Raw genomic sequence first — 14,763 nt, 5'->3', positions numbered from 1 at the left:
CAGCAGCAATGCCATAATATTTACTGAGGGATTACCATGCTGTAGGCAAGGGGCTAATTTAGATGCTTTATCTTATTTAAAGCACAACATTTGATCAAACGAATTCTCAGATTACAGATAAGGAAGTGGTTTAGGGATTGCAGAATGAACCCTGGGGGACTCACTCTGGTGACCATGCCACACCCCTCACTCTATAGCAAGGGGGATTAAGCAACTGAAACAAACCTGTTAAGAGCCATTGCAGGCTGAGGTGCTAACCTACAAATGATTTCTAGGCCCACTGCTCATCTTGACAGCTTCAAAGCAAGAAAACCAACAGTTTCTTAAAGCACTATTGCCAATGGATAACGCTTACAAAATCAACCCACTTCAAAGCCTCAGAGGGTGGGACTTGGGCTAGAATCAGCTGTTGCATTTTTTTAAAGATTTTATTTATTTACTTATTTTAGAGAGAGAGAGCATGCACACATGTGTGCAAACAGGGGTGGGGGGAGGTGGAAGGGGAGGGAGAGAATCTCAAGCAGGCTGAGCTTAGAGCCTGACACAGGGCTTGATCTCATAACCCTGAGATCGTGACCTAAGCCAAAATTAAGGGTCAGACACTAAACTACCTGAGCTACCCAGGCACCCCAGCTTTGTATGTCTAATACAAGTGCTTTAAAAAGTTCCCACTGTTGTGAAAGAAAGTAGCAGATCTGGAAGAGAAATCACCATGGTTCCTAAAAATATCCAACCTGGGATTAAAGTATATCAACTCATTTCTGTAATCACTTGCCACATTTAAAATTTTAAGATAACCAAGTGTTACAGTACAAGTAAGCAAGCAATTCTACCCAAGACTGAAATAAAAGCTTTACAGAGACTCAGATCCCAGTACCTATTCCTTCCTGTCTGCAGGTGTATATTAACTCATTTGCTTATTCAGTCAATAAAGATTTTAGGACCATATTATCATCAAAAAGCATTTATATGAAGCACTCTGTGAGCATGATGTTGCCCCAAGTTTTAAAGCCAATTATGTCTGTTATGAGCACATATGCATTACTAAATATTTATCAAATATCAGACATGTTTAGAAAATGATCTTAACGTAATCCTCCAATCTATAAAGCTAGAGTTACTATCTAGATTTTAGGTATGAAGAAATAGATTTAGAGGTTTAAGAAACTAGCCTATATGCATGTGTGGGTGCAGGGATTCATGGGAAATCTCTGTACCTTCCCCTCGATTTTGCTGTGAACCTATGTATGTGGTCTTAAGGAAAAAAAAAAAAATGAAACTAGCCTAAGGTCTTATAATTACAGAACAACTGACCAGGATTTCAACCCTGGAGCCTGGCTCATCCTGACACTCTACTCTTACTGAAAGCATAAAAACTCCCCATGAGGGGGCGCCTGGGTGGCACAGCAGTTAAAAGTCTGCCTTCGGCTCAGGGCATGATCCCGGCGTCCTGGGCGTTATGGGATCGAGCCCCACGTCAGGCTCCTCCGCTATGAGCCTGCTTCTTCCTCTCGCACTCTTGTGTTCCCTCTCTCACTGGCTGTCTCTATCTCTGTCAAATAAATAAATAAAATATTTTAAAAATTAAAAAAAAAAAAACTCCCCATGAGAATGGCTATGGGTGGCAGTAGATAGACTTATTTAGTTTTCTGTACAAAGGAGACTTCACTGGGAAACTATAAAATATATTAACAGATTGGTCAGTGGGGTTTTTTGTATGTTTACGAGGCTATCAGAATATTATTCAGCACAGGGATAAAGTAATATATTGACAAATACTTTCTCTGCTAATACATCATCCAAACTGCCCAAGAGTCAAGGAGACTATTAAATTGGGACTCGACTTTAGTAACAACTCAACTGAGAGACTTGATGACTTTGTACATTTGGCACTCAATTACTTGGCAGATCTACTGATGATGCCAACCAAGTTTGTGGGAATTTGTGGTCAAAAGAAGGCTAGTAAACCAGAATGGATTTCAAATTGAAAGACGCAGAGAGACGTCTACAAAGGATGTGCTTCACTCAAGTGTTGGTTTTAACACCAATCAATATGATAGTAATATGTTTCTACCAAAGTCGTGAAGATACATTAAACCAGTAATTCTTCCGAGGTACTTCTTAACCTAGAATTCAGTGGTTGGCCTTGTACGGTAAAATGCTGACTGATCAAGGCCTACCTGACGAGCATCCTTAAAATATCACTATTCTTTTTCTCCAAGTCAGTAAAGTCCTCTTAAATATCACCTCTCACTTTGTTATCTATTCTCATACACTGGCTTCTCCCCTTCTTTTGACAAACATGTACTATTTCTACCTTCTTAACCAAAATCTTGCTTTGGTCAATATTCTCTATAATCTTCTTTCCCATTTCCCCTTAGGTTCCAAACTTACGAAGCAGCCTTCACATGTATTTCTGTTACCATGATGTAGTTTAGTCCCGATTTCTCTCCCACACTCCAGTCCCACCTATGTGACTGCACGCTTGATATACTCACACATTTCTCTGATAAAATCAACCCTAAATTCTGAGACCTAAATCCTTTTCCCATAAAATGGGTAATTCCTTCTGTCTTCTTTCTGTGAGTGGTTTCTTATTCTTACCGGCTTCCAGGTTTAAAACTTCAGAATGGTCTTTGGCTACCTTCCCTCACCTCTGTATCCACTCAGGAGATAGTACCCCCAGCATCAGTCACTCTTTCTCAACGCTCTACTAGTTTGTCCCTACACATTCGTCTGACAGCCACCAACTTAGCTCAACGCATGCAGTTTCTCTATCTGCCTCTTGCTCTTCTTCTTCTAGTCCCTCCCATACACCACGGACAGAGTGGTTTTCCTAAAACACTGTTGCCAATGTCATCGTAAGGCTATTTTGTCATCTGAATCAATCTGACCTCAGTATCGATTCCCGAGCGTATGTTAGGCTCCTCAGCATGAACCCAGCACTCGATCAGAATCAAATACTTACCTCTTCCCTGAACATGCATGCCTGGGCCCTCTCGTTTTTGGAAGGCCTGACCTAGATTACCCTCCTTCCTTGATACCCTAACAAACCCATCCCAAAAAGAGTTCCAATGTTTTCTCTCCAATGACTCCTTCCCAGGACACTCTANTCTCCAATGACTCCTTCCCAAGACACTCTAGGCCAGCTGTCCCCTTTTCTGAGCACTACAGTACCCATTTGACACATCATTAAACAAGTGTTCATCAAAAATTGCCTGATATGATGACTTCTCACTTAAGGAAAAGACACCTGACTACCCCAATTTTTATAGTGCTTTACTTCCATCACAGAGCCATGAAAAATACCAGAAAATCAAATATATATACAGTGAATCACTGAATTTTACAAAATGGAGTAAGAAGCCTCGATGCATATGTTTTTAATACACATGTTAGAAATAGTCTCTAAAACAGAACGAGCCCTGTAAATGACTCCTCAGCACAAAAATCTATAATACAAGTAAAATTAAAAAGGAATAGCTAGGAGTTTAATCATAGGCTTTGCCATGTTTGTTTCCTTCACTGCATTTGCCTCTTTTTCCTAATACCATTTACCCCCAGCTGGAAAATACTGCATTAAAACAGGCAGTTTTATTTTGACACCAAATTGTAAAACGTGCTTTTTAAATATCTCGAAGAACAAAAAAGCTCTTTGTTCTAAGATGCTTGAAATTCATCTGAATTAGGTGAAATCTTCTACTACCAAATCTTGACACAAACATCAGACACCTGTTACTAAAACACAACCGTGTAATTTCGTGGCGATCCCACATCATTGTGGATAATGTACTGCATCTTCCAAACTGTACATAAACATCCTAAACCATTACCTATGACTTCAAATTTCCATTTTTATGAAAGGAAATAAGCCACACGCGTTGTCTTTTGCCTGGGGAAAATCACCCAAGACTGGAACTCTGGGGTAAGGGGACATTATATATGATAACAAACATATCTTGTACATAGAGAACCTACATTAGATTATCCCATGCTCTTGCTGACTCTAAATTCCTTCATATCTTTTCTCTTTTTAAGACAGGGAATTCCTGTAATAAAAGTCAAAGTTTATGGGTGTTTTAATCTAACTTCAAAGGTATTATTTTGTAAAACCAAAGACAAGAATTATGAAAACATGGTTGGAAAGCACCAGAATATCTATATATCCCAGTGATATCATGATTCACTGTATCTTTTGAGTACCTAGTATGTTGGACGGTTCTGCAGTAGAAGCCAAGAAGTATAATGCTTTAAAGGACATACAAACTGGGGTGATGAGGCATCTCTTCTGCTCTAATATTTGATTAGCAGTTGCTAAGATGACAGTCAGAAATCTCACGATGTATAAAGCAGGGCCAAGGTTTTGAGATTTAGAACGTGCTTAGCATTGGTAGCATCATTCTAAATGAATCCCTCATTTACCATTCAACCATCTTTATTTAAAATATTGCTTGTGGCTGCTTATGTCATACATCCAGCATTTCCTAAAAATAAATGTGGAATTTACCAGCTTACCGTGAACATATCTCCTGTCTTCAGCTTCTACATTAATCCAAGTAGAAACATCCAGATCCTTCTAGGTACTTAGTATTGTAAATCCCTTTCAGTAGCTTCCCAGCTTAGAAAACCCTCACTTCATCTAAAAAGCGTTCCCCAACTACACACTGGACTCTGGTCGCCATGCTTGTAACCCTGGAGAGTCCACTCTGTCAGCCAGAGTCTACTCCACTGGGGAGACAGCCAAACCCCCAATTAGGCCATCAGGTTCTCTTCCAGGAATGTGTTAGTGGGACAGAGTCTGATGGTCAACGGAGATGAAGACATGTAAATTCTTTAGGGCAACCTTCTCGCACTGTGTGGATGAAAAACCAATTTGCAGAGAGAGAATAAAAGAATGAACTAGATGACCAGACAGAGAGAAACAGGAGACCCACAGGAGAGAGATTTAAAGGTTGCAACCTAAGTTTTCCATAATTTACAGGTCTCAAATCCAGGTGCTAAAAATGTCTTAAATTTTCTACTCTTCAGTTCCACAATATATCCTTTTGGCCTTTAATACATTTTCCCTATTTTTTTCTTATGATAGCTTGAATGGATCTTTGTTTCTTCACTAAGATACTTATGGATAAATGAATATACACTAACATGTATCTATGACATATCACAAATACTATGTTTTACACAACACTGCTATCTCATAATAAGAGGAGATTATATAGATTCCAATCTGTGCACTAAGAAACCAATTCTCCTCACTACTAACTTCAAATGTTCCATGATTTTACAGCAAAGCCATACTATACTTGTCCCACATTATGCATCTCAAATTAGATGACTTATGACAGGAGCAATAATAAGGTGGAAAGAAATCACCATGAGCTCCCAACATGAACTAAGACTCTACTTCTCTTGAGTGATATCTTCAATGTGCCTATATTAAATACTATAATTTTCAATATTTTACTTTTCAAATGCAGATGTCCAGGAGTTTTTGTTCCAGGCACAGCAAAGTAGCTTCCATTGGACTAACACTTATAATAATTATAAAAGCTAAAAAAAACTCAGACCAGAAAAAAATAATTTGAAGGCCATGGAGAGAAACCAAATTAGGCAGAAACTGGTAGCTATGATCCCTGAAAGCACACTAGTTGAGGCCCTCTGGCTGCTTCCTAGAGGGAACTTCCTACTTTCCATGGGGCAAGGGTAGAACCCAAGCAGAAACTATAGTCTCAGTGGATGGAGGAGACAAGGCCAGATCCAGGGACACCAGGATGTCCAGAATTTGAGAAGAGAAATTCAAAGAAGGGGGAGGAGCAAAATCAGTATAATATGCCCCTCAAACTATTACCTTGATTCCAAAAAATATTAAAACAGAAACTGAAACAGTATTTTAAAAATTAGGACCATTTAAAATTATCAAAAACCATCAGATACCCCCACATATGTTGCTAGTGAATGAAATGTTAATGACCAAAAAAAAAAAAAACCCACAACAGAAATGACCAAAAAAAAAAAAAAAAAAAAACCCACAACAGAAAAATCTAGTTTTTCAATGTAGCACTTTCATTTCCCCATTGTATAAGGACTAAAATATTCTGCAGTAAGGAAACTAAAAGAAAAATAAACAGTCGTTTTGAAAATGGAATGGCTGCCTGCTTAATTATACTCATTATCAACAGTAATTGTGTAATTAAAACCACTATTAGTATGATCTTGTGAGTAGGTTCCTTAGTGTTTAAAGTAAAACAAACCAAAAAATTGAACGAGCACACATGTGTTTTCTGGTCCTGTACCAAATACCTGATTAGGAGAAACCTAGACTATGTTTACCTCCCTGACAACCCCAACAGATGTGTTCTTAACAAAGAAAACCCAGCTAATATCTTCCAAAAAAGAGTTTTCATTTTTTTAATTAAATATATTTAATACCTACAATATGCAAAGTATTGTGCTGGATATAAAAACAAGACTCAAAAATAAATCCTTCCTTAATATCAAAACAAATGAATTTTACTATAAATGTAAAATTTTTTAAGTGTTAAAATTTTTAAAGAGTTAAAAGCCAAATCAATCAATCAGTCCTTCCCCTCATATGCTTATCTACTGATAGACACACACATTAATAACTATAATACAAGGGAAAGCGGTAAGCATCAGGACAAAGAAATTGCTATGAGTGCTTATTACCAAAGGACAAAACTACTCCTAATTGGAACAGTGAAACAAGGTTTCAAGATCATGGCGCACGTAAGACATAAATAAAATCTTATAATGTAAAAAAGTCAAAAACCAAAATAGTGGAAGGAACAGAACAAATCAAGAAATGGTGCTGGGGAAATTCAGAGTACCTTTAGTGAAGAGCAAATAGTTCAGGTAAGAGCAAAATGAAGAGTGAGAGGTAGACCTGGAAAGGTGGTAAATGGTAAACTTCTCAGGACCTTTTTAACACCAGGCTCAGGTATTGAAGCCAATATAAAATTAGATGGCAATAAAGGGTTGTGAATAGGTCAGTAAAATGGTGATAAAAATACTTTAAGTACAGGGGCACCTGGGTGGTTCAGTCGTTAAGTGTCTGCCTTCAGCTCAGGGCGTGATCCAGGCCTTCTGGGATGCAGCCCCGCAGCAGGCTCTTCCGCTATGAGCCTGCTTCTTCCTCTCCCACTCCCCCTGCTTGTGTTCCCTCTCTTGCTGGCTCTCTCTATCTCTATCAAATAAATAAACAAAATCTTTAAAAAAAATACTTTAAGTACATTAATCTAGCAGCATATGAAATAATAGATTAGAAAGGAATGGGCTTTGGGGCAAATGAATGATTAAGGAAATAATTAATGATTAAGGAAGCACTTAACACATGAAGAGAAAACCTACCAAAATAGTTAAAAAAAAAAAAAAAGAAAGAAAGAAAAGCAAAAAGAAAAAGAGAAGGGCCCCTGGGTGGCACAGTCAGTGAAATGTCCAACTTTTGTTTTGGCTCAGGTCATGACCTCAGGGTCTTGAGATCAAGCCGGGTTGGGCTCTGAGCTCAGCAAAGAGTCTGCTAAAGTTTCTCTCTTCTTCTCCCTCTGGCCCTCCCCATGCACACCCTCTCTCTCAAAATAAATAAATAAATAAATCTTTAAAAGAAAAAGAGGTTAAATAAAGTAGTGGGAATGGGATTGTGCAATTAGGGATACCTCTGAGAGTCAATGCACAGGGGGAAAAAAATGAACAAAATTTAACCAGTTATTCTGCAAAGAAAAGAGGGGGAGAAATAAAGAATAACCAAAAGACTGCTCATCTGAGAAAGGAAAATCCTGTGGTTCCATGAACAATAACCAGGAATGCAGGAAGAGTCTGGTTCATAGAGACAATAAATTTAGTTTGAAATATACTCCCTTGTGAAGCGTATGAATATTCATATTCATGTGTACCCTCAAATGCACAATTGTGAAAGGGGAAATAATGTTGATGGAATGTCCATGATTTATACATTAATTAACTTGCATTAGGACTATTAAGTATATTTCTATACGGTCTCTGAAGGACACTTTGAAGGACATATGTATGCCCTGGAATATTTGTAATGTGATTTTTATCCCATACTATTTTCTAAAACAGCTTTGTTGCGGTATAATATATTTACCATGAAATTCACCCATTGTAGTGGGTTTACTGATTTTTAAGTAAATGTATACAGTGTAACCATCATCACAATCATTCTAGAACACTTGTGATACCTCAAAATTTCCCTTATGATGTTAAGCTACAGCTTTTCCATAGAACCTTTCATCAGGTTGAGATAGTTCCTTTCCAGTCCTTGTTTGCTAAAGGTTTTGTTTTTTAATCATCATTGGATGTCAAGTGCTTTCCTGTATCTATTGAGATGATTAAGTGGGTTTGGTCCTTTATTCCATTGATAATTGTGTATTACACTGATTTTTTTTTATAAATCCCACTTAATCATGCTGTATAATACAGTTTTATGTTGATAGATCCAATCTGCTAGTATTTTGTTCTAGAATTTTGCATCTATGTTCATGAGGGATATTGCTCCATACTCTCCCGTGATATCTTTCCCTTTATATCAGGCTGATACAGCCTTACAGGATATACTAGAAAATGTTCTTTCGCATCTCTAGTTTCTAAATGAGTTTGCAAAGGATTGGTATTATTTCTTCTTTAAATGTTTGATGGCACATCGGTGTGGCTTCTGTATCTGTAGGAAACTGGTTTTTCTTTTATCTCCCAAACCCCAGCCCCCTCCCCTCCAGCAACCCCATTTGCCAGCCCCCCAGGCCCCCCCTTCTGGCAACCATCAGTTTGTTCTCTGTACCTATAGGTCTTTCTGTTTGTTTTTACGAAAATTTTTTAATTACTAATTTGTTAGAGGACAATTCAGATTTTCTACTTCTTGAATCAGTTTTGGTATTTTGTGCCTTTCTAAGATTTCTCCATTTAAGTTGCCTAATTGATTGGCATGAAGTTGTTCATAATATTCCTGTATAGGCTTTTTAAATTTCTTTAAGGTGTGTGGTAATGTCTCGTCTTTCATTCCTGATTTTGGTATCTTTTTAATTGATCAGTCTAGCTAAAGATTTATCAGTTTTGATCTTTTCAATGAATACGCTTTCGGTTTCATTTGTCCCTCTGATTTTTTTCAATTGTCCCTCTGATTTTTACTTCATTGATTTTCACTTTAGTCTTTATCATTTCCTACCTCTGCTTGTTTTGGGTTCTTTTTAACTTTTTTTTTTCTTTTTTTTTTTTTTTAGCTCTTAGGGTACAAAGGATATGATTGATTTTAGGTCTTTTGCCTTTTGTCCATGGTGTATTTAGAAGTTAGTTATTTTACTACCAAATATTTGAGATTATAATTTCCCTCCTGTTGTTTAATTTTGTTGTGGCTAGAGAACATACTTATTCCATGACTCAGTGTGTGGTCGAACATGTCACTGCACAATCATCTCTGTTCCGATGGTGTGGGGTAGAGTGTACCTTATCCATCAGTTTCACTCAAGATGCTTAATCTTATTGTTCAAGCCTTACGTTTTCTGTCTAGCTGTTCTATTAATTATTGGAAAAAAGCATTGAAATCTCTAACTTTAACCACTGAATTCTCCACTTCTTTCAATTTTGTCAGTTTTTCCTCCATATATTTTGGACCCTATAATATTTTGATGGTTATTTTTAATTCACTCAGAGAAAACAGAAGACAAAAGAAACCATGCCACAGTAGGACACAGAAGTGGTCTCAATGCCCCAACGCACATTTTTATTTCAGTATATTCTCTGCCCATTTCATTTAAACATATTTTAAAGTTCATCCTACCTATTTCTATCACTTTCTCCCTTTTTCTCAAACTTGACTACAAAGCTCCATGATTTTTCTTACACTATTATAAAGTAAAACTTCAGCTACTGGTTCAGTTTTAGTCTGTACAAAGACTAAGATGTTTCATCACACTATGTTAATGATCCCTTTTCTCATTACAGGGCCTTTCTCAGTCTCCTCGCTTTCAAAGATGTCTCATCTATTTAACATTCTTGCTCCTTCGGAAATACTCCATCTCCACTGTCTCCAACTCTGAATCCCCCTCTCTGACCACAATATTCTATCGCCTCCCAACCAATACATAACCTTTTCCTTCTCAGCTTGGGCTCAAATTTCGGAAAGACTGGTCTGTACATTAAAATCACCTCGAGAACAATTTTAAAATAAAGATTAATGTGCTCCACCTTAGAAATGCAAAATGAGAGGTGATATGGAAATGCAGGAAATGTGTGCTTGAAGTGGGCTCCACAACTCACTAGTTGTACGACCTTCACAGTTTGCTTCATCTCCCTAAGCCTTGTTTCCCTCATCTGTGAAATAAGGATAACAGAATCTACTCCCAAGAATTAATATGAGAATGAAAGAAAAAAATACATAAAATGCTTAACATATAACAGACTGTTATTATCTCTGGGGATGAGGCTCAGAAGATCTGCTGTGGCTTTTTTTTTTTTTAACATATCCCAAGAGCCATGTAACTAAGACTTATCTATCTCCCTGTGCCTTAGAACTTTGGTTTTCTCAATGGTAAAACAGAAGGAATAATATCACCTGCCCCAAGGAACTATCATCAGGATTCAACAAGTTAATGCTATCAATCCCTTAGAATATCGCCTGGAGCACAGCAAACACTTTATCAGCATTATTAAATAAACAAAATTATCTCTACATCCTCATCATCTTCCACTGCTATCACTCTTCTCTTTCTTCTTTCCTCCTTCCCTTCTCTCTATAATAAAACCTCAAAGGCTAAGTCTAGGTTTCTAATAATACTCATTCTCTAAACTTCTGGAACACTTTCTCTCATTTCAGTGAGTTTGACTACCATGTCCTCCAATCCAACTGTTCGAATGCTGAATATCCTTCCTCTTATTCTTGTTCTCTTCCATTTTAGCTACTTCTACATTTTAGATGATTCCCAAATCTCCCTCTACCAGCACACTTTCTCCCAAGTTCTACAGATGCACTGCCATCGCTTGCAAGAGTTTCTGTCTGGTTTCCACACCTTATTACAGTAAGGAGATGAAAACAGCACACCAGACATGAATAGAGTGCCGAGGCATGGGGTCAACAAGAAGCCTGACCAAAGACACTCTTTATCAGCACCATTCTTGAAAAGGAGGGAGGGAGGGAAGAAGGTTAGTTCCCCTTAGCTCCCTTGTTGTTAATACCATTATCATTTTACTGATCTCCCAGGATGAAAACCTACAGTTAGCTCTGACTCTTCTCAGTCTGGTTGCCCAAATCACCTGCCAAGTCCTATAGATTTTACACTATGCATCTCATGTCCATTTCCTCTTCTAAATATTTTCATCCCTACACTCATCCTGTTAGATCTGGTCCTCATTACCTTTTTCATCAAGTATTACAGTAGCCTGGCAATTGGTCATTCCGCCTCAAAACACCTCACGACAATCTATCCCACAGCTAATGCAGAACCCGATGTCCTCATTCTTCTCAAATCCTTCAATGGGCTTCCCCCTTGATGGCAAAATAAGCCCCATCTCCTCACTATTACTCAGCACCTTCCACAGCCCCCAACTGACCTCTGTAGCCCTGGTTCCCATTGATTGTTTTTACACAGTTATTATTTGGTTAAACTAGATTTTGTCCTGTTCCTTACGTAAGTCCCAATGTTTTCTTGTCACGTCTGAGTTTATCCTTTTTTTTTTTAACCCCTACTTATTACTACCTTTTCCATCTATCAAGCATGGGAGAATGAATCAAGAAAGTGAATTTAAGTATAACTTGATTGATTTTATTATTTTTTTAACTTAATTAATTTTAATGAACTACAGGTGCTCCATTCAGATACGCCCAAAAGAGATATGTCAACCCCTTTGAAGTTTTATCTTCTCATGGAGGTGTAATCTTCATCCTCTTCTTTAAAAGTTCTTTTTGTAGTGGTCTTTTAATGTCACTTACCCTTAATCTTAAGATGACAGCTAGCTGCCCCTATCTTCACGTTAGATGTAAATGTGTGACACATGCTGGTGGGTAGGACAGACCTTCCTTACCCTCTTTTCTACCTTGAGGTCAATATCCCAGGAGTAAGATGACATCCAAACTGAGACTATCAGACAACCAGTGAGCTTATCTCCAAAAGATACTGGCTCTTTTTCTGGTTTTCATATACTTACCATACTCATTTTCGATCAACACTAGACGCTGAGCATTCCACAGAGGGAAACAGGTGCAAACTGTAAACGCTTCTGATGATCTAGCTCATATTTTACCTTTACATGTGTACATATGTGTATATATGTATATACACACGCAGATATTTATTCATGTTGACACAGATATCTCTATATACTGAGAAAATAAACATGAGGAGGCATGCTGTGTGGACACGTCATAGGTCTCTGCCTTCTGACAGGTTACCACCTATCTTAACTGTTAACTAGGATATCACTCTCATTAAACCCCATGCAGCCATTTGTGTCACTCAAGGATTTATCTTACAGTTACTTCCCTCTTCTCCTGCCTCTTAGTTCAGGCCATGCCTTCCCTTTGCATCTGTTAACATCTAGCAGAGTGTCTTGAACGAAGTAGGTGCTCTCTAGTAGGTCACCTAAATTCAAAGTAAGATGCTCTAAAGGGGCAGCTACTATTGATGTTTTACATTTGCAGATGAGCTCCTTGGAGTAGAACTACTGCCCCCATGATGAAACTTAAGGCTTTCAGAGGTACGTTAATCTACTCACATCACAGGAATACCATTTATTAAATTTCTGCTCCAATGAGATAAGTGCTACCCTAATGACCTGAAAGAGTTAATGCATCTTGGAAAAAACCCAAATTGCTCTCTGGAGACAGTTTATTCAATTAAGTGGCTCCAACCCAGAATTTTCAATTAACAGTTCAGTTACTCCAGACTCCTTCATATTGGTTATCTGTAATCTGTGAACATTGACACACCTATAAGAAATAATGTTTGCTTATAGTTCATTCAAAATAGAATCTTTAGGATTTAACGAGTGCAGAGTCAGATTCCATTAACATTTATTTTGTACCTACCGAGTACCAGAAATGGTGTTAAGTATCTTATTAGGATTTGAGGGGAATATTCTGAAGAGTGGGGGATAATAGGGCTTGGAGAAACTGAATATACAAAGCTCGAGGACACAAAGACAAATAAAACAGTTCCTTCTTTATGGAATCCACAAAGATCTCAACTGAATTCATCTAAGGCTTTTCAGAATCTGGTTTCAGGCTATCTAATCACATCTCACACTCTTCTTATGAATTATGTATATGGTAAATTCAGTAAGGTACTCACTGTTATGAATACATGCATATTATGCTTATCTCAAATGATCTTCCCAAATACCTAAACCCTCACCTTCCTTCAAGGACCAGTTCAGCAACTATTAAACACACAAAATCTTCCCTGACCAACCTATCTTAAGTCATCCTTTCCATTCCTGCAGGATCCGCAGATGGTTACCTGGACTTGGTAATTAATCATATACTGCTGTTTACTGAACTTTTCCTGAATTTGTATTTTAAACTCCCAATGTGACTTGATGAGAAGGCACTTTGTCTAATATTTCCCTGTATTACCACAAATTCATGTCACACTGAAATACCTTAACTAAAATCCTTCATAATCAAAGGAACAACTTAGTATCACTCATTTCTAGACTTTGTCAACTCCTACATCTGTAAGAAAGATTCTGTCTATGATGTAAGCAAACTTCTTCTAACTGAAGGTGATGAAATAAATAGACATCCCTTAGGCAAGGCACTAATCTGATGACATATACCTGTCGATGGCTTGTTTAGACAAAAAATAATTCTACTTTATCAGTTTTGTTTCTAGGAAAAAAATTTCCACAACTATAACAAAATCTGTGGTTTTTATACATTATTTCTACTGAAATGTTCTATGTTAATTCAAAACATGGGATTAAACGATTTCATTTATCTAGTACACTTGAGATTAGCCCATAATCTGAAAGGTTAACCAAATTAACTGCACTGCTGGTTTACCATAAATATAAAAAGTCCAGGGTTCAAAAATAGAGACCTACTTTATTGATATTTATGGCATTAACTTTTAATTCTTTTAGACTGGATTTCCTACTTTACTTTTTCCCAACTATTTCTTTTATTTTGATCTTTTATTTGAAAGCAATATATGCTCATGAACACAGAAACATGTAAACATATACAGAAACATGTGAAGATTTGAGTCCTTTAATAGTACTGGCATATGCAATATATTTTATTGATTTCCCTTCGTTAATAGTTCATTTCATAATCTTCTCTTGTCATTCCTCTCAATGATAATAAGCACAGTGTTCTGCACAAATAAAGGACCTAATAAATGCATTATGTCCATCCAGAGAACCCAATTCTATCAGCGAGTGAAAAAAAACCTGCCAGATTGTCAGCATATGGTCCAATAAGATCCTTTTGGCTCTCAATTATTTAGGCCCCATCTTCCATACATCAGAGCACATCTCAATTTGTAAACGGTACTACACCTGCCTGCCCCATCAGATTTAACTCCTCCCTTCTGCCCCTAGGATCTAAGGGCAATGTCTGAACAGATGACACCAAAGAGTTTAGAGACTAAGCTGCACACTGGAATCATTTCTCTCTGCAAAATCCACATCTGTTTGTTTTCACTCTCAGAAAGACGACCACGCCCAGCAGAGGGATGTAATAAAATGCAGTGCGGGAGGATGGCTAACCTGACTCCTTAGCACTCCAGAGTGAATGTT

General features: G+C 37.5%; 1 protein-coding gene across 1 annotated transcript in view; it reads right to left on the bottom strand.

Moving 5' to 3' along the window:
- Nucleotides 1-14,763, bottom strand: part of EXOC4 (exocyst complex component 4) — a 722,132-nt gene that overhangs the window by 527,486 nt on the left and 179,883 nt on the right. The gene's annotated exons all lie outside the window — the stretch shown is intronic.

Source organism: Ailuropoda melanoleuca, chromosome 1, assembly GCF_002007445.2.
Source record: "Ailuropoda melanoleuca isolate Jingjing chromosome 1, ASM200744v2, whole genome shotgun sequence".
Classification (NCBI taxonomy): domain Eukaryota; kingdom Metazoa; phylum Chordata; class Mammalia; order Carnivora; family Ursidae; genus Ailuropoda; species Ailuropoda melanoleuca.
Note: the sequence above shows the minus strand (reverse complement) of the source record. Positions and strands in the feature narration are given on the sequence as shown.